This window comes from Phyllobates terribilis, unplaced genomic scaffold (assembly GCF_046119375.1).
Source record: "Phyllobates terribilis strain yellow unplaced genomic scaffold, ASM4611937v1 Scaffold_298__1_contigs__length_2340664, whole genome shotgun sequence".
NCBI lineage: Eukaryota > Metazoa > Chordata > Amphibia > Anura > Dendrobatidae > Phyllobates > Phyllobates terribilis.
Window position 1 is genome coordinate 573,558 of NW_027363058.1, and position 25,701 is coordinate 599,258.

A 25,701-nucleotide genomic window follows, 5' to 3' on the forward strand; every position below is an offset into this window, starting at 1 on the left:
ATTTGCTAAATAGATGGTGTGTGTGCAACAATATACTGAAAGGTCAATTATATTGTGCAGCTTATCTCACCACCTGTAGTTATTTAGGTGAAAGCTCCAAAATGCTTGCCTAATATGTCTGTTTATCCAAAAGGAAGTAAAAAGGGAGAGCTAGAAAGATAGCATTGCATCACATTACATGGCAATGCAATGCACAGTTGCTGAAGTTGAACCAAAATGAGCTTGTAATCTGGCTTCTGCAACTTTGAACATGAAAAATCCAATGAGGAGAAGAAAAGCAAAGCCAAAGAGTCCATCCCAAAATCCGACAAACAAGCAAAATGAACAAAAAACATTGAATTCAATTCTTTCTGATTTTAGAAACTGCATTAAAGAAGGGGTGCACCGGTCCTGGAGATACTGCAATACCAGGTCAATGCGTGGAGTGGACAGAGCAAGCTCTTTTTCCATCTCCCTGTTCTAAAAATCCATTTAATATATGGTCCCCAGATAGGGGACGTATCAGATATTAAACTGATAAGAACAGATACTACACTTGATCTTAGCCAAAAGGCCGAGAAGCGATAACCAGAATTGGTTTCAAACTACGGAGCCACCCAAGGATCCTGAAAAGTCCATTTGTGGAGATGAGCTCCTGGACTCCCGTTAAGAAGACATGTTGTCAACCTCTAGATCCCTTACATGCCTGCACTTTTCGGCTTGCTGCTGCTGCAATCCACACGTTTTAGATCTGCATAACTCCACCTCTTTAAACACAGCACCTTCACCCCCTGCTGTTCCCACCCGCCTCAACACCGTTGGAAGGGAGGAGAACCAATTAAGGCGGGGGGTGGGGTGGAACGAGCAGCTGTCTACCCTTAGCAGGAGGGCTCCTGATTACATACCTCTCCTGCTGCTGCTGCTGCTGGCTGTCCAGCAGCAGACTGAAGGTGGCTGCTGCTGTGCACAGGTATATAAAGGCTCAGAGCCTATTATGACACGCGCAGCCAGCGTTCCATTGCCACATTCCATCTACTGCAGGCAGGATACCTGGCTGGCTGAATGTCGCTGAGAAGCTCACAGAGACCGCCATAAGCAACAGTTTAACAGAATGCCACAGACTAATCAACCAAACTTTTTGGGTTGGGTTCTCTTTTATAGTCTGCAGGCATTAAATGAAAGAAGTCAGTGTTCCAGCAGAAGGAGACAACGTTTCAGAAAAGGCATTGTAGCAAACCAAAAAAGAAATTTTAAGCGCAGCAGAGTAACCAGCGCACATACCTGTTAGCTCAGGTGAGTTTAAAAGGCTGCTGTTGATAACAAGGGCATTTGCTAAATAGATGGTGTGTGTGCAACAATATACTGAAAGGTCAATTATATTGTGCAGCTTATCTCACCACCTGTAGTTATTTAGGTGAAAGCTCCAAAATGCTTGCCTAATATGTCTGTTTATCCAAAAGGAAGTAAAAAGGGAGAGCTAGAAAGATAGCATTGCATCACATTACATGGCAATGCAATGCACAGTTGCTGAAGTTGAACCAAAATGAGCTTGTAATCTGGCTTCTGCAACTTTGAACATGAAAAATCCAATGAGGAGAAGAAAAGCAAAGCCAAAGAGTCCATCCCAAAATCCGACAAACAAGCAAAATGAACAAAAAACATTGAATTCAATTCTTTCTGATTTTAGAAACTGCATTAAAGAAGGGGTGCACCGGTCCTGGAGATACTGCAATACCAGGTCAATGCGTGGAGTGGACAGAGCAAGCTCTTTTTCCATCTCCCTGTTCTAAAAATCCATTTAATATATGGTCCCCAGATAGGGGACGTATCAGATATTAAACTGATAAGAACAGATACTACACTTGATCTTAGCCAAAAGGCCGAGAAGCGATAACCAGAATTGGTTTCAAACTACGGAGCCACCCAAGGATCCTGAAAAGTCCATTTGTGGAGATGAGCTCCTGGACTCCCGTTAAGAAGACATGTTGTCAACCTCTAGATCCCTTACATGCCTGCACTTTTCGGCTTGCTGCTGCTGCAATCCACGCGTTTTAGATCTGCATAACTCCACCTCTTTAAACACAGCACCTTCACCCCCTGCTGTTCCCACCCGCCTCAACACCGTTGGAAGGGAGGAGAACCAATTAAGGCGGGGGGTGGGGTGGAACGAGCAGCTGTCTACCCTTAGCAGGAGGGCTCCTGATTACATACCTCTCCTGCTGCTGCTGCTGCTGGCTGTCCAGCAGCAGACTGAAGGTGGCTGCTGCTGTGCACAGGTATATAAAGGCTCAGAGCCTATTATGACACGCGCAGCCAGCGTTCCATTGCCACATTCCATCTACTGCAGGCAGGATACCTGGCTGGCTGAATGTCGCTGAGAAGCTCACAGAGACCGCCATAAGCAACAGTTTAACAGAATGCCACAGACTAATCAACCAAACTTTTTGGGTTGGGTTCTCTTTTATAGTCTGCAGGCATTAAATGAAAGAAGTCAGTGTTCCAGCAGAAGGAGACAACGTTTCAGAAAAGGCATTGTAGCAAACCAAAAAAGAAATTTTAAGCGCAGCAGAGTAACCAGCGCACATACCTGTTAGCTCAGGTGAGTTTAAAAGGCTGCTGTTGATAACAAGGGCATTTGCTAAATAGATGGTGTGTGTGCAACAATATACTGAAAGGTCAATTATATTGTGCAGCTTATCTCACCACCTGTAGTTATTTAGGTGAAAGCTCCAAAATGCTTGCCTAATATGTCTGTTTATCCAAAAGGAAGTAAAAAGGGAGAGCTAGAAAGATAGCATTGCATCACATTACATGGCAATGCAATGCACAGTTGCTGAAGTTGAACCAAAATGAGCTTGTAATCTGGCTTCTGCAACTTTGAACATGAAAAATCCAATGAGGAGAAGAAAAGCAAAGCCAAAGAGTCCATCCCAAAATCCGACAAACAAGCAAAATGAACAAAAAACATTGAATTCAATTCTTTCTGATTTTAGAAACTGCATTAAAGAAGGGGTGCACCGGTCCTGGAGATACTGCAATACCAGGTCAATGCGTGGAGTGGACAGAGCAAGCTCTTTTTCCATCTCCCTGTTCTAAAAATCCATTTAATATATGGTCCCCAGATAGGGGACGTATCAGATATTAAACTGATAAGAACAGATACTACACTTGATCTTAGCCAAAAGGCCGAGAAGCGATAACCAGAATTGGTTTCAAACTACGGAGCCACCCAAGGATCCTGAAAAGTCCATTTGTGGAGATGAGCTCCTGGACTCCCGTTAAGAAGACATGTTGTCAACCTCTAGATCCCTTACATGCCTGCACTTTTCGGCTTGCTGCTGCTGCAATCCACGCGTTTTAGATCTGCATAACTCCACCTCTTTAAACACAGCACCTTCACCCCCTGCTGTTCCCACCCGCCTCAACACCGTTGGAAGGGAGGAGAACCAATTAAGGCGGGGGGTGGGGTGGAACGAGCAGCTGTCTACCCTTAGCAGGAGGGCTCCTGATTACATACCTCTCCTGCTGCTGCTGCTGCTGGCTGTCCAGCAGCAGACTGAAGGTGGCTGCTGCTGTGCACAGGTATATAAAGGCTCAGAGCCTATTATGACACGCGCAGCCAGCGTTCCATTGCCACATTCCATCTACTGCAGGCAGGATACCTGGCTGGCTGAATGTCGCTGAGAAGCTCACAGAGACCGCCATAAGCAACAGTTTAACAGAATGCCACAGACTAATCAACCAAACTTTTTGGGTTGGGTTCTCTTTTATAGTCTGCAGGCATTAAATGAAAGAAGTCAGTGTTCCAGCAGAAGGAGACAACGTTTCAGAAAAGGCATTGTAGCAAACCAAAAAAGAAATTTTAAGCGCAGCAGAGTAACCAGCGCACATACCTGTTAGCTCAGGTGAGTTTAAAAGGCTGCTGTTGATAACAAGGGCATTTGCTAAATAGATGGTGTGTGTGCAACAATATACTGAAAGGTCAATTATATTGTGCAGCTTATCTCACCACCTGTAGTTATTTAGGTGAAAGCTCCAAAATGCTTGCCTAATATGTCTGTTTATCCAAAAGGAAGTAAAAAGGGAGAGCTAGAAAGATAGCATTGCATCACATTACATGGCAATGCAATGCACAGTTGCTGAAGTTGAACCAAAATGAGCTTGTAATCTGGCTTCTGCAACTTTGAACATGAAAAATCCAATGAGGAGAAGAAAAGCAAAGCCAAAGAGTCCATCCCAAAATCCGACAAACAAGCAAAATGAACAAAAAACATTGAATTCAATTCTTTCTGATTTTAGAAACTGCATTAAAGAAGGGGTGCACCGGTCCTGGAGATACTGCAATACCAGGTCAATGCGTGGAGTGGACAGAGCAAGCTCTTTTCACATCTCCCTGTTCTAAAAATCCATTTAATATATGGTCCCCAGATAGGGGACGTATCAGATATTAAACTGATAAGAACAGATTTTTTTTTATCGAAAGCCCGAATTCGTGTACAAAACCCGAGTGCGCTTAAAAAAGTGACAAGTGCCACAAAAAAAGTGCACTAGGATGCTGGTCTTCTTGAAACCCTCTCCAAAAGGAGAAGGGTCCCCCAAACCATTCCCCGTCCCTCCGAGCCAAAAGGCCACAGCGAGGAACAGGGACAAAAAGCCACCTCCAGCCGAAGCCAGAGGCGACCCAATCTTACCCCCAGCACCTGCCCGAGTTCTCACCCGAGCAAGGCACTGGGAGCCAAAGACTGTGCTCCCCTCCCGGAAGAGGGGAGCCAACAACGCTCTCCTCCCGAAAGAGGAGAGCCAGGGGGGTTCAGGGGGGAGCGGAACCTGATGGCCACACACTCCCCCCCTAGACCTGCCAAGAGAGGAACCCGTAAGGGAACCGCATCCCGACAAAATCCTAGTAGGACGTGACACACGTGAATAAGTGGACACACAGTGACAAAGAAATTAAATAAATAGTGAAGGTTTCACAGTATAATACTGCCCGGACCTTCGACCGGGAATTGAAAAATTCCCCATCCTAAGGCCAGAAGGCCCGGAATAAGGGTGTGTGCGAAGAAAGAAAATTTGAAGTGCTTGTGCAAATGTGCCATAAACTCAAGTGGGGTTCCCAATCCCAGTGAGTTAAGGCACCCCAGGGTCACCACTCCTGGGGCACTTCACACTTCGGGCTTTCGATCTTCCCCGGCCCAATGGCGTCGATCCTGGGGGGCCATGCTTTCCACCAGATGACTATATTAGCCACCTGGCGTACTAACAAGCGCCTAAACCCCAGTGTGCATAATGTATCAATCTACTAGGGCGGCCAACATCCAAAACCGCCTTTTCGAAAGATACTACACTTGATCTTAGCCAAAAGGCCGAGAAGCGATAACCAGAATTGGTTTCAAACTACGGAGCCACCCAAGGATCCTGAAAAGTCCATTTGTGGAGATGAGCTCCTGGACTCCCGTTAAGAAGACATGTTGTCAACCTCTAGATCCCTTACATGCCTGCACTTTTCGGCTTGCTGCTGCTGCAATCCACGCGTTTTAGATCTGCATAACTCCACCTCTTTAAACACAGCACCTTCACCCCCTGCTGTTCCCACCCGCCTCAACACCGTTGGAAGGGAGGAGAACCAATTAAGGCGGGGGGTGGGGTGGAACGAGCAGCTGTCTACCCTTAGCAGGAGGGCTCCTGATTACATACCTCTCCTGCTGCTGCTGCTGCTGGCTGTCCAGCAGCAGACTGAAGGTGGCTGCTGCTGTGCACAGGTATATAAAGGCTCAGAGCCTATTATGACACGCGCAGCCAGCGTTCCATTGCCACATTCCATCTACTGCAGGCAGGATACCTGGCTGGCTGAATGTCGCTGAGAAGCTCACAGAGACCGCCATAAGCAACAGTTTAACAGAATGCCACAGACTAATCAACCAAACTTTTTGGGTTGGGTTCTCTTTTATAGTCTGCAGGCATTAAATGAAAGAAGTCAGTGTTCCAGCAGAAGGAGACAACGTTTCAGAAAAGGCATTGTAGCAAACCAAAAAAGAAATTTTAAGCGCAGCAGAGTAACCAGCGCACATACCTGTTAGCTCAGGTGAGTTTAAAAGGCTGCTGTTGATAACAAGGGCATTTGCTAAATAGATGGTGTGTGTGCAACAATATACTGAAAGGTCAATTATATTGTGCAGCTTATCTCACCACCTGTAGTTATTTAGGTGAAAGCTCCAAAATGCTTGCCTAATATGTCTGTTTATCCAAAAGGAAGTAAAAAGGGAGAGCTAGAAAGATAGCATTGCATCACATTACATGGCAATGCAATGCACAGTTGCTGAAGTTGAACCAAAATGAGCTTGTAATCTGGCTTCTGCAACTTTGAACATGAAAAATCCAATGAGGAGAAGAAAAGCAAAGCCAAAGAGTCCATCCCAAAATCCGACAAACAAGCAAAATGAACAAAAAACATTGAATTCAATTCTTTCTGATTTTAGAAACTGCATTAAAGAAGGGGTGCACCGGTCCTGGAGATACTGCAATACCAGGTCAATGCGTGGAGTGGACAGAGCAAGCTCTTTTTCCATCTCCCTGTTCTAAAAATCCATTTAATATATGGTCCCCAGATAGGGGACGTATCAGATATTAAACTGATAAGAACAGATACTACACTTGATCTTAGCCAAAAGGCCGAGAAGCGATAACCAGAATTGGTTTCAAACTACGGAGCCACCCAAGGATCCTGAAAAGTCCATTTGTGGAGATGAGCTCCTGGACTCCCGTTAAGAAGACATGTTGTCAACCTCTAGATCCCTTACATGCCTGCACTTTTCGGCTTGCTGCTGCTGCAATCCACGCGTTTTAGATCTGCATAACTCCACCTCTTTAAACACAGCACCTTCACCCCCTGCTGTTCCCACCCGCCTCAACACCGTTGGAAGGGAGGAGAACCAATTAAGGCGGGGGGTGGGGTGGAACGAGCAGCTGTCTACCCTTAGCAGGAGGGCTCCTGATTACATGCCTCTCCTGCTGCTGCTGCTGCTGGCTGTCCAGCAGCAGACTGAAGGTGGCTGCTGCTGTGCACAGGTATATAAAGGCTCAGAGCCTATTATGACACGCGCAGCCAGCGTTCCATTGCCACATTCCATCTACTGCAGGCAGGATACCTGGCTGGCTGAATGTCGCTGAGAAGCTCACAGAGACCGCCATAAGCAACAGTTTAACAGAATGCCACAGACTAATCAACCAAACTTTTTGGGTTGGGTTCTCTTTTATAGTCTGCAGGCATTAAATGAAAGAAGTCAGTGTTCCAGCAGAAGGAGACAACGTTTCAGAAAAGGCATTGTAGCAAACCAAAAAAGAAATTTTAAGCGCAGCAGAGTAACCAGCGCACATACCTGTTAGCTCAGGTGAGTTTAAAAGGCTGCTGTTGATAACAAGGGCATTTGCTAAATAGATGGTGTGTGTGCAACAATATACTGAAAGGTCAATTATATTGTGCAGCTTATCTCACCACCTGTAGTTATTTAGGTGAAAGCTCCAAAATGCTTGCCTAATATGTCTGTTTATCCAAAAGGAAGTAAAAAGGGAGAGCTAGAAAGATAGCATTGCATCACATTACATGGCAATGCAATGCACAGTTGCTGAAGTTGAACCAAAATGAGCTTGTAATCTGGCTTCTGCAACTTTGAACATGAAAAATCCAATGAGGAGAAGAAAACCAAAGCCAAAGAGTCCATCCCAAAATCCGACAAACAAGCAAAATGAACAAAAAACATTGAATTCAATTCTTTCTGATTTTAGAAACTGCATTAAAGAAGGGGTGCAGCGGTCCTGGAGATACTGCAATACCAGGTCAATGCGTGGAGTGGACAGAGCAAGCTCTTTTTCCATCTCCCTGTTCTAAAAATCCATTTAATATATGGTCCCCAGATAGGGGACGTATCAGATATTAAACTGATAAGAACAGATTTTTTTTTTTTTTTTTCTTTTTCGAAAGCCCGAATTCGTGTACAAAACCCGAGTGCGCTTAAAAAAGTGACAAGTGCCACAAAAAAAGTGCACTAGGATGCTGGTCTTCTTGAAACCCTCTCCAAAAGGAGAAGGGTCCCCCAAACCATTCCCCGTCCCTCCGAGCCAAAAGGCCACAGCGAGGAACAGGGACAAAAAGCCACCTCCAGCCGAAGCCAGAGGCGACCCAATCATACCCCCAGCACCTGCCCGAGTTCTCACCCGAGCAAGGCACTGGGAGCCAAAGACTGTGCTCCCCTCCCGGAAGAGGGGAGCCAACAACGCTCTCCTCCCGAAAGAGGAGAGCCAGGGGGGTTCAGGGGGGAGCAGAACCTGATGGCCACACACTCCCCCCCTAGACCTGCCAAGAGAGGAACCCGTAAGGGAACCGCATCCCGACAAAATCCTAGTAGGACGTGACACACGTGAATAAGTGGACACACAGTGACAAAGAAATTAAATAAATAGTGAAGGTTTCACAGTATAATACTGCCCGGACCTTCAACCGGGAATTGAAAAATTCCCCATCCTAAGGCCAGAAGGCCCGGAATAAGGGTGTGTGCGAAGAAAGAAAATTTGAAGTGCTTGTGCAAATGTGCCATAAACTCAAGTGGGGTTCCCAATCCCAGTGAGTTAAGGCACCCCAGGGTCACCACTCCTGGGGCACTTCACACTTCGGGCTTTCGATCTTCCCCGGCCCAATGGCGTCGATCCTGGGGGGCCATGCTTTCCACCAGATGACTATATTAGCCACCTGGCGTACTAACAAGCGCCTAAACCCCAGTGTGCATAATGTATCAATCTACTAGGGCGGCCAACATCCAAAACCGCCTTTTCGAAAGATACTACACTTGATCTTAGCCAAAAGGCCGAGAAGCGATAACCAGAATTGGTTTCAAACTACGGAGCCACCCAAGGATCCTGAAAAGTCCATTTGTGGAGATGAGCTCCTGGACTCCCGTTAAGAAGACATGTTGTCAACCTCTAGATCCCTTACATGCCTGCACTTTTCAGCTTGCTGCTGCAGCAATCCACGCGTTTTAGATCTGCATAACTCCACCTCTTTAAACACAGCACCTTCACCCCCTGCTGTTCCCACCCGCCTCAACACCGTTGGAAGGGAGGAGAACCAATTAAGGCGGGGGGTGGGGTGGAACGAGCAGCTGTCTACCCTTAGCAGGAGGGCTCCTGATTACATACCTCTCCTGCTGCTGCTGCTGCTGGCTGTCCAGCAGCAGACTGAAGGTGGCTGCTGCTGTGCACAGGTATATAAAGGCTCAGAGCCTATTATGACACGCGCAGCCAGCGTTCCATTGCCACATTCCATCTACTGCAGGCAGGATACCTGGCTGGCTGAATGTCGCTGAGAAGCTCACAGAGACCGCCATAAGCAACAGTTTAACAGAATGCCACAGACTAATCAACCAAACTTTTTGGGTTGGGTTCTCTTTTATAGTCTGCAGGCATTAAATGAAAGAAGTCAGTGTTCCAGCAGAAGGAGACAACGTTTCAGAAAAGGCATTGTAGCAAACCAAAAAAGAAATTTTAAGCGCAGCAGAGTAACCAGCGCACATACCTGTTAGCTCAGGTGAGTTTAAAAGGCTGCTGTTGATAACAAGGGCATTTGCTAAATAGATGGTGTGTGTGCAACAATATACTGAAAGGTTAATTATATTGTGCAGCTTATCTCACCACCTGTAGTTATTTAGGTGAAAGCTCCAAAATGCTTGCCTAATATGTCTGTTTATCCAAAAGGAAGTAAAAAGGGAGAGCTAGAAAGATAGCATTGCATCACATTACATGGCAATGCAATGCACAGTTGCTGAAGTTGAACCAAAATGAGCTTGTAATCTGGCTTCTGCAACTTTGAACATGAAAAATCCAATGAGGAGAAGAAAAGCAAAGCCAAAGAGTCCATCCCAAAATCCGACAAACAAGCAAAATGAACAAAAAACATTGAATTCAATTCTTTCTGATTTTAGAAACTGCATTAAAGAAGGGGTGCACCGGTCCTGGAGATACTGCAATACCAGGTCAATGCGTGGAGTGGACAGAGCAAGCTCTTTTTCCATCTCCCTGTTCTAAAAATCCATTTAATATATGGTCCCCAGATAGGGGACGTATCAGATATTAAACTGATAAGAACAGATACTACACTTGATCTTAGCCAAAAGGCCGAGAAGCGATAACCAGAATTGATTTCAAACTACGGAGCCACCCAAGGATCCTGAAAAGTCCATTTGTGGAGATGAGCTCCTGGACTCCCGTTAAGAAGACATGTTGTCAACCTCTAGATCCCTTACATGCCTGCACTTTTCGGCTTGCTGCTGCTGCAATCCACGCGTTTTAGATCTGCATAACTCCACCTCTTTAAACACAGCACCTTCACCCCCTGCTGTTCCCACCCGCCTCAACACCGTTGGAAGGGAGGAGAACCAATTAAGGCGGGGGGTGGGGTGGAACGAGCAGCTGTCTACCCTTAGCAGGAGGGCTCCTGATTACATACCTCTCCTGCTGCTGCTGCTGCTGGCTGTCCAGCAGCAGACTGAAGGTGGCTGCTGCTGTGCACAGGTATATAAAGGCTCAGAGCCTATTATGACACGCGCAGCCAGCGTTCCATTGCCACATTCCATCTACTGCAGGCAGGATACCTGGCTGGCTGAATGTCGCTGAGAAGCTCACAGAGACCGCCATAAGCAACAGTTTAACAGAATGCCACAGACTAATCAACCAAACTTTTTGGGTTGGGTTCTCTTTTATAGTCTGCAGGCATTAAATGAAAGAAGTCAGTGTTCCAGCAGAAGGAGACAACGTTTCAGAAAAGGCATTGTAGCAAACCAAAAAAGAAATTTTAAGCGCAGCAGAGTAACCAGCGCACATACCTGTTAGCTCAGGTGAGTTTAAAAAGCTGCTGTTGATAACAAGGGCATTTGCTAAATAGATGGTGTGTGTGCAACAATATACTGAAAGGTCAATTATATTGTGCAGCTTATCTCACCACCTGTAGTTATTTAGGTGAAAGCTCCAAAATGCTTGCCTAATATGTCTGTTTATCCAAAAGGAAGTAAAAAGGGAGAGCTAGAAAGATAGCATTGCATCACATTACATGGCAATGCAATGCACAGTTGCTGAAGTTGAACCAAAATGAGCTTGTAATCTGGCTTCTGCAACTTTGAACATGAAAAATCCAATGAGGAGAAGAAAAGCAAAGCCAAAGAGTCCATCCCAAAATCCGACAAACAAGCAAAATGAACAAAAAACATTGAATTCAATTCTTTCTGATTTTAGAAACTGCATTAAAGAAGGGGTGCACCGGTCCTGGAGATACTGCAATACCAGGTCAATGCGTGGAGTGGACAGAGCAAGCTCTTTTTCCATCTCCCTGTTCTAAAAATCCATTTAATATATGGTCCCCAGATAGGGGACGTATCAGATATTAAACTGATAAGAACAGATACTACACTTGATCTTAGCCAAAAGGCCGAGAAGCGATAACCAGAATTGGTTTCAAACTACGGAGCCACCCAAGGATCCTGAAAAGTCCATTTGTGGAGATGAGCTCCTGGACTCCCGTTAAGAAGACATGTTGTCAACCTCTAGATCCCTTACATGCCTGCACTTTTCGGCTTGCTGCTGCTGCAATCCACGCGTTTTAGATCTGCATAACTCCACCTCTTTAAACACAGCACCTTCACCCCCTGCTGTTCCCACCCGCCTCAACACCGTTGGAAGGGAGGAGAACCAATTAAGGCGGGGGGTGGGGTGGAACGAGCAGCTGTCTACCCTTAGCAGGAGGGCTCCTGATTACATACCTCTCCTGCTGCTGCTGCTGCTGGCTGTCCAGCAGCAGACTGAAGGTGGCTGCTGCTGTGCACAGGTATATAAAGGCTCAGAGCCTATTATGACACGCGCAGCCAGCGTTCCATTGCCACATTCCATCTACTGCAGGCAGGATACCTGGCTGGCTGAATGTCGCTGAGAAGCTCACAGAGACCGCCATAAGCAACAGTTTAACAGAATGCCACAGACTAATCAACCAAACTTTTTGGGTTTGGTTCTCTTTTATAGTCTGCAGGCATTAAATGAAAGAAGTCAGTGTTCCAGCAGAAGGAGACAACGTTTCAGAAAAGGCATTGTAGCAAACCAAAAAAGAAATTTTAAGCGCAGCAGAGTAACCAGCGCACATACCTGTTAGCTCAGGTGAGTTTAAAAGGCTGCTGTTGATAACAAGGGCATTTGCTAAATAGATGGTGTGTGTGCAACAATATACTGAAAGGTCAATTATATTGTGCAGCTTATCTCACCACCTGTAGTTATTTAGGTGAAAGCTCCAAAATGCTTGCCTAATATGTCTGTTTATCCAAAAGGAAGTAAAAAGGGAGAGCTAGAAAGATAGCATTGCATCACATTACATGGCAATGCAATGCACAGTTGCTGAAGTTGAACCAAAATGAGCTTGTAATCTGGCTTCTGCAACTTTGAACATGAAAAATCCAATGAGGAGAAGAAAACCAAAGCCAAAGAGTCCATCCCAAAATCCGACAAACAAGCAAAATGAACAAAATACATTGAATTCAATTCTTTCTGATTTTAGAAACTGCATTAAAGAAGGGGTGCACCGGTCCTGGAGATACTGCAATACCAGGTCAATGCGTGGAGTGGACAGAGCAAGCTCTTTTTCCATCTCCCTGTTCTAAAAATCCATTTAATATATGGTCCCCAGATAGGGGACGTATCAGATATTAAACTGATAAGAACAGATACTACACTTGATCTTAGCCAAAAGGCCGAGAAGCGATAACCAGAATTGGTTTCAAACTACGGAGCCACCCAAGGATCCTGAAAAGTCCATTTGTGGAGATGAGCTCCTGGACTCCCGTTAAGAAGACATGTTGTCAACCTCTAGATCCCTTACATGCCTGCACTTTTCGGCTTGCTGCTGCTGCAATCCACGCGTTTTAGATCTGCATAACTCCACCTCTTTAAACACAGCACCTTCACCCCCTGCTGTTCCCACCCGCCTCAACACCGTTGGAAGGGAGGAGAACCAATTAAGGCGGGGGGTGGGGTGGAACGAGCAGCTGTCTACCCTTAGCAGGAGGGCTCCTGATTACATACCTCTCCTGCTGCTGCTGCTGGCTGTCCAGCAGCAGACTGAAGGTGGCTGCTGCTGTGCACAGGTATATAAAGGCTCAGAGCCTATTATGACACGCGCAGCCAGCGTTCCATTGCCACATTCCATCTACTGCAGGCAGGATACCTGGCTGGCTGAATGTCGCTGAGAAGCTCACAGAGACCGCCATAAGCAACAGTTTAACAGAATGCCACAGACTAATCAACCAAACTTTTTGGGTTGGGTTCTCTTTTATAGTCTGCAGGCATTAAATGAAAGAAGTCAGTGTTCCAGCAGAAGGAGACAACGTTTCAGAAAAGGCATTGTAGCAAACCAAAAAAGAAATTTTAAGCGCAGCAGAGTAACCAGCGCACATACCTGTTAGCTCAGGTGAGTTTAAAAGGCTGCTGTTGATAACAAGGGCATTTGCTAAATAGATGGTGTGTGTGCAACAATATACTGAAAGGTCAATTATATTGTGCAGCTTATCTCACCACCTGTAGTTATTTAGGTGAAAGCTCCAAAATGCTTGCCTAATATGTCTGTTTATCCAAAAGGAAGTAAAAAGGGAGAGCTAGAAAGATAGCATTGCATCACAATACATGGCAATGCAATGCACAGTTGCTGAAGTTGAACCAAAATGAGCTTGTAATCTGGCTTGTGCAACTTTGAACATGAAAAATCCAATGAGGAGAAGAAAAGCAAAGCCAAAGAGTCCATCCCAAAATCCGACAAACAAGCAAAATGAACAAAAAACATTGAATTCAATTCTTTCTGATTTTAGAAACTGCGTTAAAGAAGGGGTGCACCGGTCCTGGAGATACTGCAATACCAGGTCAATGCGTGGAGTGGACAGAGCAAGCTCTTTTTCCATCTCCCTGTTCTAAAAATCCATTTAATATATGGTCCCCAGATAGGGGACGTATCAGATATTAAACTGATAAGAACAGATTTTTTTTTTTTAATTTGGCTATCCCCTGCAGAGGGATAAAACCGTTTATTAAAACTTTAACAAATTACAAGCATAATTACACAAATACCAAACGTTAAAAGACAAATGAAATTTACAAAACAAAAAAATACAAAGATTTTAAATAATTAGGTTCCATTGGTCAACAAGCCATTTTTTGGAAATATGTACATTCTTCTTTTTGTCAATTAAATAATAAGTATACATTTCACATAAACATAAACTTAAAACATCATTCACTGATAAAACATCTTGTTTAAAAATAGCAATGTTGCGCGCTTTCCAGAGAGATGACTTAGCGCAGTTCACTGTCTTCCAAGCCATTGTGTACTGGTCCATTGTGGGGCATTCCATAAATCCGTATAGCACAGTTTTATATGTAAAGTCCTTGAGGTCTGCTACCCTTTCCAGTAGGGGGAGCAGTCTTCTCCAGAAATCCTTTGCAAAATTACATGTCCATAATAGATGTTCCACCGTTTCCTCGTCTTGGCATCCGGCTCTTGGGCAGATGGCAGACCTCACAAATCCTCTTCTGTATTGGAATGCCCGGCAAGGAAGACAGCGGTGCATGCAACTCCAAGCTAGATCTCTCTGTTCATTAAAAAGATAAAAAACGTTAATCATTTTCCAGATAGACATAGATTTGTCATCATCATATCTGTCAACATTACATATTTCCTCACTTTTACGTATTTCTTTAATTAGTTTCTTACTATTTCTTAATTCCTCTATTTTCTTAGTCCCTAAATTAAAATCGGACACTATTTTCTTTAAAATCTCATAATGCGTCGACAAATTAAAAGCATGGGGCACAGATATATTAACTTCATACCATCCAAACTTTCTCATAAAAAATCCTGTATTAAAACGCATAAAAAAGGACGAATAGTGATTCTTAAAAAGGGCATTAAAACAGTAAACGAACAGATGGATTAAAAGAAACCTATTAAAATCTGGAAAATCTTTACCACCTTTTACTTTTGATTTCATCACGATTTCTCTTTTCAGCTTTTCCATTTTTGAGTTCCAAAAGAAGGTAAAACAGGTTTTGGTTATCTTTTTTAAAACATTAACAGGCGGGGGGAAAACCATGCTAAGATACAATAAAAGAGGTAAAATCACCATCTTTAAAACCAATACTTTACCCTCCATTGTAAGTCTCCTCATGTTCCACATACATATTTTCGTATTTACTTTCTGTATAACTGTTTCCCAACTATTATAACCATCATTATTTTCAGTGAATGATATACCTAAAATGGAAATGGATTCGGAGACATTAATTGGTACATCACGTAAAATCATCCCCCCAACACTTAAAATGTTACACTTATTAAAATTGATTTTAAAACCAGAAGCTAGGCAAAAGGATTGCACTTGATGGAGAGTGGCCGTAAGTGATGGTGCATCTGTACACAAGACCGCCACGTCATCCATGTAGCCTACAACCTTGGCCTCCAAACCACCGCTTCCAGGCAGAGGGACACCGCATATCTGTTTATTTTGGCGTATTGCACATAACATTGGTTCCAGTGCACAGATAAACAGTAGGGGGGACAGAGGGCATCCCTGTTTCACCCCTGACCGTAAAAATACCTCTTGTGTCTTAAAACCATTCACTAAAATCTTACTTGTACAATCCTTGTAAAATGCTTTAAGCGATAGTAAAAACCCTTCTGGTATGCCCATTTTCTCTAAAACTTTAAAAAGATAAAAGTGTGAGACACGGTCAAATGCTTTTTCAAAATCAATAGATAAAATCGCCATTTTCCCCTTTCTGTCTTTCACATCCTCAATACAGTCTTTCACTAAATTCAGATTGTCCCATATACTGCGCCCCGGCACCCCACACACTTGATTAGAATGAATAACTTTGCTGATGACTTCTTTTAGACGATTTGCACAAATTTTAGCCATTATTTTATAGTCACAATTTAAAAGTGTTATTGGTCTCCAGTTTTCTAATTTTGATTTATCGCCTTTTTTGTATAGGAGGGAGACTTCACCTTTCTTCCAGGAATTTAATAAAACCTTATTATTAAAAACCTCAGTAAACAAATAAAACAAATCATCTTTTAAAATATCATAAAAACATACATAAAATTCTATTGGGATGCCATCAGGACCAGGGACCTTTCCAGTTTTAAAACTTTTAATAGTTTTTAACACTTCTTGTTCCAAAAGGGGATAAAAACTCGTGGGATGCGGGATCTAAAACAGCTGTTAGTCCTTGCAGCGAATCATCCATTAATTTATTATCTATATTTTTTCCATTAAAAAGATTAGAAAAAAAAACCTCAACTTTACCCAGCATATTTTTTATATTATTCTCACCATCTATATGGTCAATTATCACTTTTTCTTTTTTATTTTTCCTAAAAAAATATCTGGAACACTTTTCATTTTCTTCTATATGTTGTACTCTAGAACGAAAAATTATCTCTTTTCCTTTTTGTTCTAGCCATTTTGAAATCTCTTCTTTTAAGTTTGAAATATCAACTTGTACATCTATCCCATTGTCTCTGAGCTTAAATAATGTTTGTAGGCGGGTATTTAAAATTCTATATTCTTCATATTTTTCTTTGGCTCTACATATACTCTTTTTAATAAAAAAGTCTTTTATTTTTACTTTCATTCTATCCCACCATACACTCATAGTCTCATTTGTTTTTTTCCCTTTTCTACATTTCCTATAAAACTCAATAAAATCTGATAAAATCTGCGGGTCGGTTAAAAGGGATACGTTCATTTTCCAGCTTTTCTTACCACATTTTTTGTTGTCATTTACTTTTATGGTAAAGGATAAAAGTTTATGGTCTGAAAATATATTAGTTAAAACTTCACATTTGGCAGGTATTGTTTTATCTGAACCAAAAATAAAATCAATCCTAGAGCTACAATTAGCATTGCTCCAAGTGAAACCGGCGTCCTCTGTGCTGTCACTATGACACTCTTTATATATGTCTATCAATTTAGCATCTTTGACTATATCATGTAGCATACCTGAGGTTTTATCGTAGTTCCTGCTTACAGAGCTGGAGCGCCGGTTTTCACCTTTTAAAACACAATTAAAATCCCCTGCTAAGATAAAAGGTTCAGAGTTATTAATAAATAATGGTAAAAGATCAAGCATTTCGGCTCTTTCATTTTTCTCTGGGGATCCATAAAAATTTAAAAACTGCCATCTAATACCATCAATAAAAGCTTTCACTAATAAAATACGACCTGGTAAAATTTCCTGAATAAAATCAATTAAAACGTTCCCTTTAAAAAGTATGGCTACACCCGCTGATCCTGCAGCATTCGATCCGGACCAGACAGATGGCCCACACTTCCACTCATCTTTATATTTTTGATATGACATTTCATGTGGGATATTACATTCTTGCAGAAAAAATACAGATGCAGTAAAACACGTAAAAAAATTAAAAAGAGCAGATCTTCTCGTGTTAGATTTTATGCCTCTCACGTTGAGGGAAATACCTTTCAGTTCAGCCATCATTAGAAAATGTAGAAATTTTACTTAGGTAACTAAGAGCAACGGATTTACCTGTCCGATGAACCTGATCAGACCACTGGGCTTGCGCCTCCCTCCTCATCTGATAGTATCGTCACGAGAGTCTCCGTGGAGGAGGAAAGATTACCACATTTATATAAACCCGACGCTACACTGGCATAGCTCGGAGGGCTGGCTGGCAGAACCCGCTGGGTCTCCATTGGCTGGCCATGCGGTTCCTCATCAGGTGGGTCCCCGAGGGGTTCCGCCGCCCCTGTTTGACCTGTAGAAGGTCGTCCTATAGGAGGAGGTTGCGCACAAGGCAGAGCCTCTGACTCTTCAGAGGCAGCAAGATCCCGGTCCCCACCTGTAGCAGCGGAGACCGAAACCCCTGAGGGTCCAGCGTCCACGTCCCCTTCTGGAGAAGTGTCCATCTGTTCACCTCCTGCTGCCTCCTCCGAACCACCCTTTTTCTTTTTCTTAGGACCCACCTTTATCCACTCAGCGCCCTCAGCACTAGGAGACCCAGACTGGGCATGGGCTTCTGTGTCGGCCTTTTGCCGGTCCCTTTTGACCTTACCAGTAGTGCCCTTCTGCTCCTTCTCAGCCCTCCTTTTGGACTCCCGCAGGTCCTGCAGCCAGGTTTTGGGATTTGGTATTTTACCTGTCATAGACTCTGGAGACACTTCACTATTTGGTACGCCCTTATTGTCTCCAGAGGCTCCAGGTTGTTGTTCCTCCTCCTGAGGGGTGGTCTGATCTTTTGGTCCTTGGTCGGACGTCTTGGACTTCCCCTTTTGCTCATCTTCCCGAAATCTGTGAGGGCAAGAAAAATAAAAGTGACCTGGAGTCTGGCAAAAACTGCATTTCTTTTCCTTAGGGCATTCTTTTGTCTCATGTTCTTCACTAGCACAATTTCTACATGATACATGACAGTTTTCTTTTGAATGACCATAGCGCCCACAATTTCTGCAATATACTGGCATCCCAGAAAAGAAGAAATCCCCATTTGTTTGCCCAATTTTGAAACGGGCAGGGGGGAGCCGTATACCACCTGGTGTATTTGGATCTCTTGTACACTTCACAAGGAATTTCCACTTAGATGTCCATATGTTATATTCGTTTAATATCTTCCCAATACATTTAACACTTTTAAAATAAATTGCTAGAAATGACATTACTTCTGGAGCAGAAACAAAGGGCGAAAATATTTTTACAATAACCAGTCTTACCTCATCCAGGACGTGCTCAACAATGTGTATCCCTTTCAAAACAGGACTATTTTCAACTTTTTTTAACTTTTCTAGTACATCTCTAAAAATACCTTCTCCGGTGAATGTGATGTCATAGTCACCTCTTCTGGGATAATCCTGGATGGAGAGAATTTCATTCCTTTGTACGCCAAGAAGGTTCCTGAGCACGTCCTGGACTACATACCCTAATTTCCTCATATCCGAGCCACCCGCCGTGAAGTGAACTCGGATAGAGTTTTTTAGCCTTGCATAAAGAGGCACGAGGTTAGGGTCAACCTCCATGGAAAAACGCAACAAGGTTGCAAATTGCAGCCGCTTGCAATCTGCGCTCCCAGTGTTCTTGCAGCGAAAAACACCTGGAAGCTGGGGGATCGCAACTCGTTACCCTGGGACTAAGCCCTCTCCCTAATAGCAGCAAGCAGGTTAAGTCCACCAAAGTGGACGATCCTGCCAGGCCAAGGAGAGGGGTACCCGAGTGCCCTTCAACCACAATCTCCTGCAATAAAGCACTTGATCTTAGCCAAAAGGCCGAGAAGCGATAACCAGAATTGGTTTCAAACTACGGAGCCACCCAAGGATCCTGAAAAGTCCATTTGTGGAGATGAGCTCCTGGACTCCCGTTAAGAAGACATGTTGTCAACCTCTAGATCCCTTACATGCCTGCACTTTTCGGCTTGCTGCTGCTGCAATCCACGCGTTTTAGATCTGCATAACTCCACCTCTTTAAACACAGCACCTTCACCCCCTGCTGTTCCCACCCGCCTCAACACCGTTGGAAGGGAGGAGAACCAATTAAGGCGGGGGGTGGGGTGGAACGAGCAGCTGTCTACCCTTAGCAGGAGGGCTCCTGATTACATACCTCTCCTGCTGCTGCTGCTGCTGGCTGTCCAGCAGCAGACTGAAGGTGGCTGCTGCTGTGCACAGGTATATAAAGGCTCAGAGCCTATTATGACACGCGCAGCCAGCGTTCCATTGCCACATTCCATCTACTGCAGGCAGGATACCTGGCTGGCTGAATGTCGCTGAGAAGCTCACAGAGACCGCCATAAGCAACAGTTTAACAGAATGCCACAGACTAATCAACCAAACTTTTTGGGTTGGGTTCTCTTTTATAGTCTGCAGGCATTAAATGAAAGAAGTCAGTGTTCCAGCAGAAGGAGACAACGTTTCAGAAAAGGCATTGTAGCAAACCAAAAAAGAAATTTTAAGCGCAGCAGAGTAACCAGCGCACATACCTGTTAGCTCAGGTGAGTTTAAAAGGCTGCTGTTGATAACAAGGGCATTTGCTAAATAGATGGTGTGTGTGCAACAATATACTGAAAGGTCAATTATATTGTGCAGCTTATCTCACCACCTGTAGTTATTTAGGTGAAAGCTCCAAAATGCTTGCCTAATATGTCTGTTTATCCAAAAGGAAGTAAAAAGGGAGAGCTAGAAATATAGCATTGCATCACATTACATGGCAATGCAATGCACAGTTGCTGAAGTTGAACCAAAATGAGCTTGTAATCTGGCTTCTGCAACTTTGAACATGAAAAATCCAATGAGGAGAAGAAAAGCAAAGCCAAAGAGTCCATCCCAAAATCCGACAAACAAGCAAAATGAACAAAAAACATTGAATTCAATTCTTTCTGATTTTAGAAACTGCATTAAAGAAGGGGTGCACCGGTCCTGGAGATACTGCAATACCAGGTCAATGCGTGGAGTGGACAGAGCAAGCTCTTTTTCCATCTCCCTGTTCTAAAAATCCATTTAATATATGGTCCCCAGATAGGGGACGTATCAGATATTAAACTGATAAGAACAGATACTACACTTGATCTTAGCCAAAAGGCCGAGAAGCGATAACCAGAATTGGTTTCAAACTACGGAGCCACCCAAGGATCCTGAAAAGTCCATTTGTGGAGATGAGCTCCTGGACTCCCGTTAAGAAGACATGTTGTCAACCTCTAGATCCCTTACATGCCTGCACTTTTCGGCTTGCTGCTGCTGCAATCCACGCGTTTTAGATCTGCATAACTCCACCTCTTTAAACACAGCACCTTCACCCCCTGCTGTTCCCACCCGCCTCAACACCGTTGGAAGGGAGGAGAACCAATTAAGGCGAGGGGTGGGGTGGAACGAGCAGCTGTCTACCCTTAGCAGGAGGGCTCCTGATTACATACCTCTCCTGCTGCTGCTGCTGCTGGCTGTCCAGCAGCAGACTGAAGGTGGCTGCTGCTGTGCACAGGTATATAAAGGCTCAGAGCCTATTATGACACGCGCAGCCAGCGTTCCATTGCCACATTCCATCTACTGCAGGCAGGATACCTGGCTGGCTGAATGTCGCTGAGAAGCTCACAGAGACCGCTGAGAGGATGATAGGAGTTATTCTACACCCAAGACTACGATGTAAGACACAGATGAAGTTATTCTTCCCCTATCTGGACATTTGGACTGACGCCCAGAAACTAGATTGTAACTTGTTTTAGCTGTCTCAGCAACCTTCTACTAATTATCACTTTTCTGTTTATGAAACTTTCTTATCAACATTCCACTGTTATGAATCATCACTTCACTGCTTGTGAAACAAAGGCATTTTACTGCGCATGTCTGACAAAAAAAAAAAAAAAATGATTATTATTATAAATAAAGGGACAGCACCCATAGAGGGAGACGCGCTCAGGGGCTTCCCAGTACTTGATTATACACTACGTGTCTGTGTATTTCTTGTTACGGGGATACCCCGACTCCAACAAGGACCCTCCATGGCTGAATGATCCTAACAATTCCTGGCGCCCGAAACAGGGACCCGAGGTCTGCGTATTCCTTCAAGTTCATCGACCGGCACGAGTAACCGCTGAGATTGGGACATCGGAACAGCAGATGACAAACCTGGCCAGGTAAGAGACACTGTTAGTTCTCTTACATCTGCTCTGCGATAGTCCGTAAATTTCATGCATATCTTGTGTTGGGATTGAGGAACTAGTAGAGAAGGATACCTATAGCTCGGGTCATTCATGTATATACTGTAGGATCTGCCGAAGGAGAGGTCAGAGAAGGTTATGAAACGGATGGTATGAAAGAGATGTGGATGTCGGGAATAGCCTCATAAGCCGCACTAAGGTAGATGACATAAGTATTACGGAGATTGCCTAACTGAGTCATAAGGTTGTGTCCTTTCGGGGAAACCTTCGCTCACGCTTAACTCCCGAACCTTTGTCCTCCTTTTTGACGGATAAGAGATTGACAGAATGAGCCCATGGAAGTAATGATAATACTCCAGGGACACGATATATAATGGAGACTGTATGGTTCATTTTATGTATTGTTGGTCTTGCCCTTGTTGCCATATATATGTGTGTTAGAATTACTCTACACTTCAGACAAAACGGTCCAGAGAAACCGTTTCAGATACTGGCTCCTTAGGACAGAATAGGTAACGAGGAAAGGTAAAATATAGAATATATTTTATCTAACCCAAAAAGCCTCCTAAGGTATGAATAGTCAGGAAAAATGGGCAACAAACAGACTAAGACCACAAATGATGAACAAGATGTCTATACGATCGTGAAAGAAAGGTGTGGTGTAGAAGCAACTAAGAATTTAGGGAAAGTTTGCAAAACTTTTCAGGTAGCAAGGCATGACAGGTTTAACAGGAAACTATGGGAGGACATTCGGGTTAGAAAAGCAGGAGTGATAAGAGACAAAGGATGGCAGGAACAAGTAGAGGCCATGGTCGAACTATCAAAAACAGCAGAGACAGACCATTGGACTTTTAATAAAGACAATGGATTATGGAGAACTCCAGTCAGACAGGGTCCCATTGTACAAACAGAAAACAGTAAACAAATGAACCCATTGGCATCACCATATCAGCCCAGGTCAGAACCCACACCGTATCCTGATCTTCGGGGTCCGGGTGGATGGACATGTACAAACTGTGGACTCCAGAATCCAGACTGGAGAGACACATGTGCAGGATGTGGAGCACCACGACCACATGATATGTTGGCACCAGTGCGTATCCTCAGTCGACCATACAGAGAAGAAGATGGTGGCAATCCACCGCGTAGAGTAACTAGATACCATCAGACTAGACAATATTTTCCATGGACCCCCGCTGAGGGAATGTCCCTACTTCAGAATGCACCAGATCCAATACAATGCCCACTAAGATTTGCTACGTACATACAGCAGATAATACACACCCATAATGGAACATGGTCAGATGGAACAGAATTATGTAGAATGAAAATGACACCAGGGTTGTATCAGGAATTGATGACAGTTATAGAACCTCATAGACCTCAACCAGTAGATGGTGAGGATCCAAATACCGCACTGTCAGGACAGAATTTTATGATCAGACTTATGGAGTTTATGAGAACTAAACAACGAATGAGAGGGACTTCAGGAACTGTCTCCCAGAAGTCAGGACAGCCTGTAGATGAATACTACTTAGCGGTAGAAAACAGTTACAGAGACGAGGGAATGGACCTTACCAATGAAGGAGTCATTCGACTGATGACAAAAACTTTTATAGAGAATCTTAACCCAAAACTTAGGGAAAAGTTCAAGGCTGCAACTCCTGATTGGAGAACCCTAGATGATCCCCAGATAGTCAGACAAAAACTATTAGGGATAGAAATGGATATGCGTGAGGCAGCATCCAAACCCATCAGAGTAGCAGCAAATAATAGTCTGGTCAATAAAAACAACAGATCAAATCAGACCTATGACAAAGGGAATTTGGATAAGAAAACTAATCCATGTCACTACTGTAAGAAACCAGGACATTGGATTAGAGAATGCAGGAAAAAAGCCAGGGATATAGAAGATGGTACCTATGTCCCAAGAGAATCACAAGAAAAGACAGTACAGGCTTCTGCTCCTGCAGCAAGCGAGTGACTAGACGTGATGCAAACCACTTTGACTGGAAGGCGCCCAATAATTCAGGTAAAAGTAGCAGGAAAACAATGCCCTTTTCTAATAGATACCGGAGCAACTTCCTCCGTCCTCAATGAAGACGCCTTACCAAATGCTGATTGTTTATCAGATGATGTAACCTATACCGAAGGGTATGATGGAGGAATCAGGCCACTCCCATATAGTATTCCCCTTGAAACAAAGATAGGATCTAAAATATTTTTATCTAAATTTCTTTTTGTCAAAGGGGCACCTACTTGTCTTCTAGGTACAGACCTATTAAAGCAGACAGAAATGAATATCCAATTTTTGGAGGATGGTAGAGTCCAAATTTTGGTGCCTGATGACCAAGAGTCTCTAGAAAACATTGTAAAAGTCCAAGCCTTAGAGGATGAGAAAGATCCTGCCCCTACCCAAATTATTTTAGATCTTTCTGAGGTACCAGAAAAATTATGGGCACAACATGACACCGATGTAGGACTAATGCCAATAGCTCCAGTAAAAGTCACTCCTGTTCCAGGTGTGACACTACCCCAATTGAGACAGTATCCTATTAGTGCCCAACAAGAACACGCCATAGGAGAACAGATAAAAGATTATCTAAAAACTGGAGTACTGATAGAAGTAAAGTCACCAGCCAATACACCGTTGTACCCCGTAAAAAAGAAATCTACTGAGGGGTCAGCTGCTAGGTACCGGATGGTACATGATTTAAGAGAGATAAATAAAATTTTGGAACCTATTACTCCTGTTGTGCCAAATCCACACACGTTGCTATCACAGATCCCAGCAACAGCACGAGTATTTTCTGTCATAGACTTATCAAATGCATTTTTTTCAGTACCATTACACCCAGACTGTTACAAACTGTTTGCATTTACATTTAAGAATAGACAATTAGCATGGACAAGATTACCACAGGGTATGATACATTCACCTACCTTGTACTCAGAAGCTATGAGATCAGTTCTTCAAAATTTCAAACCTACGGATGAGGTTGTAATTCTTCAATATGTTGATGACCTATTGTTATGTGCCCCTGCTCAAGAGTCCGCAAACAGCAACACAATAAGGTTGTTAATATTTCTAGCAGACATGGGCTATAAAGTTAACAAGAAAAAAGTACAACTTTGTATGACTACGGTAGTATTTCTAGGTCACTGCATTTCACAAGGTATTCGGCACCTCACCGCCGACAGACTAAAAATCATTAGAGATCTTGTTCCTCCCAAGAACTACAAAACATTAAGAGCATTTTTGGGAATAGTATCACACTGCAGACAATGGGTTATACATGCTAGTCAGCTTATGCAACCTCTATATGATTGTTTAAAAATCGAGCCTTTTCAGTTAACTGAATCAGCGCTCATAGCCTTTCAAGACCTCAAGAAAGGTCTCATGTCAGCCCCGGCCTTGGGAATCCCAGACTACGCCAAACCATTCCAATTAATGGCTGCGGAAATGTCTAATCATGCTACAGGAGTACTAACACAGAAACATGAAAATAAACAAAGACCTGTCGCATACTATTCTGCTCAATTAGATAATGTTACCAAAGCTGCACCATCATGTGTCAGAGTAGTAGCAGCTGTCTCTCTTTTGGTAGAAAAAGCCTCAGAAATAGTACTAGACCATGCCTTAATAGTACAAACTACACATGATGTACATGGCATACTGAATCAGGTATTGCCAAAACACATTTCAATGGCTAGACATCTTAGATTACAATGCTCCTTACTAATGCCACCAAACCTCACTTTTCGCCGCATATTGTCTCTAAATTTAGCCACTCTGTTACCACTAGAGACAAAGGGGGGAGTGGAAGGAGGTCAGGAAGACGAAGATGAAAATTTTTTACAATACCACGAACAAGACAATATAATACATGATTGCTTACAGTGTATAGAACAAGAAACACAAGGGCTACCTAATGTACAGGACACCCCTCTTGACAATCCAGACCTACATATGTATATAGATGGTAGTAGGTATG

The 25,701-nt window shown here is 43.5% G+C and overlaps 10 non-coding genes and 3 pseudogenes across 10 annotated transcripts; all 13 read right to left on the bottom strand.

Moving 5' to 3' along the window:
- Positions 1 to 374: 374 nt before the first annotated feature.
- LOC141220595 (U2 spliceosomal RNA) lies at positions 375 to 565 on the bottom strand. The gene has a single exon (XR_012288799.1). It is a non-coding gene; the product is annotated as a U2 spliceosomal RNA (small nuclear RNA).
- A 1,115-nt stretch (positions 566 to 1,680) lies between these two features.
- LOC141220596 (U2 spliceosomal RNA) lies at positions 1,681 to 1,871 on the bottom strand. The gene has a single exon (XR_012288800.1). It is a non-coding gene; the product is annotated as a U2 spliceosomal RNA (small nuclear RNA).
- A 1,115-nt stretch (positions 1,872 to 2,986) lies between these two features.
- LOC141220597 (U2 spliceosomal RNA) lies at positions 2,987 to 3,177 on the bottom strand. Its single transcript, XR_012288801.1, has one exon. It is a non-coding gene; the product is annotated as a U2 spliceosomal RNA (small nuclear RNA).
- A 1,115-nt stretch (positions 3,178 to 4,292) lies between these two features.
- Positions 4,293 to 4,473, bottom strand: LOC141220675 (U2 spliceosomal RNA; annotated as a pseudogene).
- A 789-nt stretch (positions 4,474 to 5,262) lies between these two features.
- Positions 5,263 to 5,354, bottom strand: LOC141220770 (U2 spliceosomal RNA; annotated as a pseudogene).
- A 1,115-nt stretch (positions 5,355 to 6,469) lies between these two features.
- On the bottom strand, positions 6,470 to 6,660 carry LOC141220598 (U2 spliceosomal RNA). Its single transcript, XR_012288802.1, has one exon. It is a non-coding gene; the product is annotated as a U2 spliceosomal RNA (small nuclear RNA).
- Positions 6,661 to 7,775: 1,115 nt separating this feature from the next.
- On the bottom strand, positions 7,776 to 7,963 carry LOC141220720 (U2 spliceosomal RNA). The gene has a single exon (XR_012288908.1). It is a non-coding gene; the product is annotated as a U2 spliceosomal RNA (small nuclear RNA).
- A 794-nt stretch (positions 7,964 to 8,757) lies between these two features.
- LOC141220771 (U2 spliceosomal RNA) lies at positions 8,758 to 8,849 on the bottom strand (annotated as a pseudogene).
- Positions 8,850 to 9,964: 1,115 nt separating this feature from the next.
- On the bottom strand, positions 9,965 to 10,155 carry LOC141220599 (U2 spliceosomal RNA). The gene has a single exon (XR_012288803.1). It is a non-coding gene; the product is annotated as a U2 spliceosomal RNA (small nuclear RNA).
- A 1,115-nt stretch (positions 10,156 to 11,270) lies between these two features.
- LOC141220600 (U2 spliceosomal RNA) lies at positions 11,271 to 11,461 on the bottom strand. Its single transcript, XR_012288804.1, has one exon. It is a non-coding gene; the product is annotated as a U2 spliceosomal RNA (small nuclear RNA).
- A 1,115-nt stretch (positions 11,462 to 12,576) lies between these two features.
- On the bottom strand, positions 12,577 to 12,767 carry LOC141220601 (U2 spliceosomal RNA). The gene has a single exon (XR_012288805.1). It is a non-coding gene; the product is annotated as a U2 spliceosomal RNA (small nuclear RNA).
- Positions 12,768 to 13,879: 1,112 nt separating this feature from the next.
- LOC141220685 (U2 spliceosomal RNA) lies at positions 13,880 to 14,070 on the bottom strand. The gene has a single exon (XR_012288880.1). It is a non-coding gene; the product is annotated as a U2 spliceosomal RNA (small nuclear RNA).
- Positions 14,071 to 20,455: 6,385 nt separating this feature from the next.
- Positions 20,456 to 20,646, bottom strand: LOC141220602 (U2 spliceosomal RNA). The gene has a single exon (XR_012288806.1). It is a non-coding gene; the product is annotated as a U2 spliceosomal RNA (small nuclear RNA).
- Positions 20,647 to 25,701: the final 5,055 nt, after the last annotated feature.